Source organism: Triticum urartu, unplaced genomic scaffold (genome assembly GCF_003073215.2).
Source record: "Triticum urartu cultivar G1812 unplaced genomic scaffold, Tu2.1 TuUngrouped_contig_6997, whole genome shotgun sequence".
NCBI lineage: Eukaryota > Viridiplantae > Streptophyta > Magnoliopsida > Poales > Poaceae > Triticum > Triticum urartu.
Window position 1 is genome coordinate 5,660 of NW_024117804.1, and position 5,659 is coordinate 11,318.

The window sequence follows — 5,659 nt, forward strand, 5'->3', positions numbered from 1 at the left end:
CACCATCTCCATCACAGAGCATCCAAACATGAGCAGTTAGTAAGGCAACTGCAGTGGCCAAAGCACGAGGACCACCACTCCGAACCCCAAGTGAACCCTTAAAGCAGAAGAAGAATTGTTCTCAGGTCAGGTTCCGTAGCTATGGTTCATACTTATTTGCTCTTGCATCACTGTATTTACTCATGCCAACTAATTTCAAATTTGAAGGATGCAATTGAAACTCCAATAGCACAACAGGCATGTTTTAAACCTATTTCTTTAACGTGTTTGCTGTTGTAACTTGCTCTATGTTGATTTCAGTTTCAATTGAATAAACAGTTATGTTCTCATGCCATGCACATAACAAGTGTTGTTATTGTTGTGTAGTTTCCCACACTTATATTCTGTCTATGCTGCTTTGTCTTAAATAGATATGATTTGAACTGTCTCTATCTTGATTTGGCAACATAAACTAGAATGATATAGACCATGCAGTGACCATACTACATAGATATATGTTTGTTTCATGATGTTATCCAGTCCACCTTACTACTGAACTGGTTTAGCAAAATGAGTTTCATATACAACATGGTAAACATGTGATGTGTCTGTCTATTTCTCCTTTAGAATGCGGATAAAATATTGGAGAAGAGTACCCCGTTATGCAATGCTAAAGGAAGTAATGCAGATAAGGTTCAAGATAGTGAGACATCCCTGTTGGTCTCCAAGAAATCTGATAAAACTATATTGAAGACACTGAGACAACCCCAAAGTCATGTCTTGATGTAGTGTTCGAGTTACTGGCCACTACTGCTGGCACCAGCTCTTCAAACTCGCTGCCTGAATCAGTTTGGCTTCTTGAGTCTCAACTTCAAGTTGAAAGACATCGATTAGATGTTCTGTGACAGGAAGCCAAAGGACCAAGGAAGTCCCTGTAGAATTCAGATGCATACTTTCTGGTGCAATAGCAAGCGCTCGAGGATTTAAGCGCCAAACAAGAGAAAGTTAATAAGCTTGCTAAGCATCTTGCCAGCATTATGAGTACCCATGATATAGTTTCTTGAGCTCTTCTAAAGTGGTTTCAGTTCTGGACTTGTTTTGCTGCGGTGTTTTTGCACTGGTCGCCAACTTTGACAACCAGTGTATGTGATATGCTGCCTTGTTCCCTATATTTGCACTGGTGGCGAACTTTAATGCCCAGTGGATGTAATATGTATAATAGCCGTGATAGCCTAGTGTAAGTTGCTTCCTTATTTATTCCCTTGTTGTCTTGTTTGTTTGTTTGCTTGTAGTCAGTGCAGTTCTTTTTCCGCGGTTTGCTAGTGGCCATAATAACCTATTTTTTTTAAACTAGGCCACAATAACCATGGGCTACATATTTACTGTAGTTACCATGGGCCTTCTACGGGTCATAGAAACAATGGGACTTCTACAGGCCATATGATCGATTGGCCAAACATGGGCCAATAACGGACCACGTTATGGGCCGTAAACGGGCTAGAGTTTGAATCGTCCGTTCATGGGCCGACCATAACGGGCCATCATCAATCGGCCATATTTGATGATGCTATGAAAACGGCCCAATGGATTAACGAGCCATAAACAAGTCGACTGTAACCACGGGCTAAATTTGGCCCACAAGCATAAAAGGCCAGTAATGGGCCGTAAGTAACCGAATGCTGGAAATGAGCCCAAGAATAAATGGACCCTAAGAAGGCCAAAAGATAACATGGGCTAGAAACGGCCCAATGGAATAATGGGCCATTAATGGGTATAAAGCGATACATTGTTCATTACGAGCAAGTTTCACCACGAGTCGTTAATGGGCCAAGAGTTACAAAGGGCCTCATATGGGCAGAAAGACGTCATGGGCCAGAAGTTACAATGGGCTGGAATCATATTGGACGGCCCAGATGACACTACCAGGCCTAATAAGGATAGGTCGTAACGGGCCCTGGGTTAGCGGGCTGTAAATGGGCTATATGCAAACAGGTCGTTAACAAGCTTTCCATGGGCCGACCTGCTACCTTTTGACCAAGTCAAACGGGCTGGCCTTTTCACAGGAATGAGCCTCTGTTGGGCCATGCCATGTGTCGACGTATCATAGGCACCTCCGGTCCAATGAGTGGATGACATCTGTCCCAACAGTGAGCTGACACGTGTTTCCTCCAGCTAATGATGATTTTATACGTGCAAAATCCCCATTGGTCCGGGCTGTTAACGGGTTATCAGATCTAAACCAGAACCCGATAGCTTAACGGTGACCCGTTACGGTGGATGCCACATGTCGGTTAGCCTTGACGAAAGCACTTCCATGATGCTCCATTTATCGTCATGGAAGTGGACACTTCCATGATGATAATTTTGGTATTGTCATGGAACACTTCTATGACAGGATAGGTATGACTATCTTGATTCTGTCATAAAATTGTCATGGATGTACATGCATGACAAAAAATCTGACCTACTGTGACAAACACGTATCATCACGGAAGTGTATTTTTTTGTAGTGGTAAGCTGCATGGGAAATCCAGCAGATGTTGACAATGGAGGCCTTGCAGCGGTGGCAGTGACCTTGCTAGTGTTTCGAGCAAGGGAGGGTGTGTGCGTGTCTGCGCGCGTGCACGGAAGAGGTTTTGGTGTGTGTGTGTGTGTGGACGGGGGAGTGAAATGTCGGGGCTATGGAAAATTTGGATGATGGTGCATCGCACACGGTCCGAAAATAACAACGTGTGTTATGAAATAGAAAAACCCTCGAGGTGGGTAGATATTTTCGAGGGATGCAGGCAGGAGTGGGAACAAGAAACATCACACTCGATCGAAACATAATAACCGCATGTTATCAAATAGAAAAAACCTACAGGAGGATGTGCATGACAGGGGCACCGGCGTGGCACACGGTTAGTGTGAGTGAACTATTTCCGTTGCATCATCTGACTTGTCTAATCTTCATAAATTTGGCAAAAATGATGCGAGAGAGGGTGAGAACACGAACACACTTGCATGTGGACCAAATATATGTATGAAAAGGGTACTTTGATGTTCAAATACCAAATGCAACTTTGATGTGGCACCTATCTCGCAAAGCGCACAGTGTTGCTTGCCCCTCCCCCCTCATGTCGGTAGGAGGGGAATTCTAAGCTATGAATGCATGCCCCCCCCACGGAGGTTCACCTAGCAAAGTGTGAATTAGCAGCCCCCCCCCCACACACACACTTTCAGTCGGCGGGCCAAAGCAGGCATCTCACCAAGATGGGTTGTAAAACGGACCAAGAATAATCCACCTTGGTCGTACAACCTCTCTCTTGTTGTTGGTCAAAGTGATGGCCATCCATGCGACCCCGGAGATGGGCTAACTCGCCAATAATCACGCAAGTAGCTAGTCCCCGAAGACAACCACTGCCTGCATGTGGCCCAAACATATGTATGGAGAGGTGTGTTTGAATACACAATGGAACAACTTTGATGTGGCACCATGCTTTCGAACCAGAAATCACCACACTGAACTAGGGTTAGTTGACGATGCATATGTATGTCACACCACACTTCAAGCCGATGACGGGGATTCATGCATGCATGGGTGCATAGTATGCACTCAAACTTAATTAGGTCTTAATCTCACCATGACCTATACTAAGATAACACGAACCAAAGGAATAATCCGCCATGGTACACTACTGCAGGATGCTGCTAACACGACACTACGATCAGAGACCCTTTTGACGAAACTGTGTGCAATGCATTAATCGCAAACGGTGATGTAAAAACTGTCAAAAAAGATGCAAAACGTTTGTGATGAAGGATACATCAAACACGATTCAGAATTTAGTTGCGTGTGCGATCAGGGGTATACAATTCAGTTCAATTAACTGTTTGTGATGAGGGAGAACAAAAGAAATGGGGCAGCTAGATGAAGGCGTGTGCAATATATGGCATACAGTTTACTCGGATGAACTATTTGTGATGAGGCGGAACAACATAAACAGGCAGCCAGATGAAGGTGTGTGTGATATATGGCATACATTTCACTCGGATGAACTATTTGTGATTAGGAAACACAAAAGAAACAGTCAGCCAGATCAAGGTGTGTGCGATATATGGCATACAGTTCATTCCGATAAACTGTTTGGGTTGAGCCAAGAGAACAGAAGCGATTCACATAAACAAGATGTCTATAATGCGCGGCAAACATCCAATTACATAGGTGGCTAGTACACACATGACATTTCCACACACCAAAGTAAACTATTACATGCATAGTTAACTAGGATAAACGATCATCTCATCATCATCTACATCTTGTGCTAGCTCGATGTTCTTTCTATGCTAAGCTTCCATTAATTGATGGTTTTTTATGAACACGCCACCATTTCCCGCCATTTTCTCGCCGGTTTCCTGCCACCCAGCGATATTGTGCATAAACCTAGGCGGCGCACAACACACGAAGGCAACAACCGCAACCTGTAGCACATCCACCTTTTCCAAGCATGCCAACCCACCAAAGCGCCGCCTCTGCCATCAACCTCGTCGACAAGGAAAATGAGAAGGCACGACGGCCCGTCGAGGCCGAGGCGCTCCCTGGCAACGCGATGGACGATGCCGTGATGCACGTCATCACTAGGGTTGAGCAGACCCTTGGCACATGGCGCTTCGCCGTGGATCAAGATAGGCATGTCAGCGCCGAGAGGCTACAGTTTGCCGCACAACATGATCGATGGTGCACCTCAGAGCAAGCTAGGCGTCTCCGCGCCAATAGGCTGCGGCATGCCGCACGACGAGAATGTTGGAGCGCCTCAGAGCAAGAGGCGCGGCACGGCACACAGCGGGAGCGGATCCATCGGCGCTTGCCACATGTCGATAGGGCGTCGCAGCTGGGTACACGTCCCGTCAGTACCCGCATTCCTCGCTAGGAGTGGGCAGAGGCCCTTTGAGTCATACTTGCACCAGAGGCCGGCCTGGTCGTACTTGCAACGGACGCCCACCACGCCGTTCGCATGGGTCGTGCTGTTCGCCTTGTCCGCAGCCCGCTCGGTGCCAACGCGCTGGTCGCTAGGCTCAACCACCTCCTTGGCCCAGGTGTCCTCCTGGGCGCAGTAGAGGAACATGGCCGTCGCATCCTGGAGCTGGTGATCTCTGATGAAGTAGCCAACTAGCAGCTCGAGATCGCGCTCCAGATGTACCATGAGCCTGTCGGCTGCTTGGACGAACACCTGCACGAGTTCAGGAAGAGCCAAGAGCTACCGTAGGCAAGGGCTGTTGGTCATGGTCTCATGGACGTGTTTTATTTTGTTGAGTTGTTTCGACGTGGATCGCTATGTATTCATAGCAATCATAATATTGCTCTATTTATTGCTCTATTTCAATGTGTGTACTCTATTTTCCGTTCTTATATGTTCTGCTTCAATGTGTGTATATACGCTTTCCATTCTATATATGTGGATGATAACAACTATATACAAATTAGCATACAAAAACAGATGGAAAATGTAATTCATAATATATATATATATATATATATATATTAATTGTTCATTAGTTCATCACAGAATATATATAATATCATCACATATGCGTGATGATACTTAACTACTAGGTACAAAACAAACAATACTAAAACTAATAATCCCTCCTAGGGGCAGTATTCCGGCAGCTCCTCGCCAACAGCTCCCTAGTGCGCGGC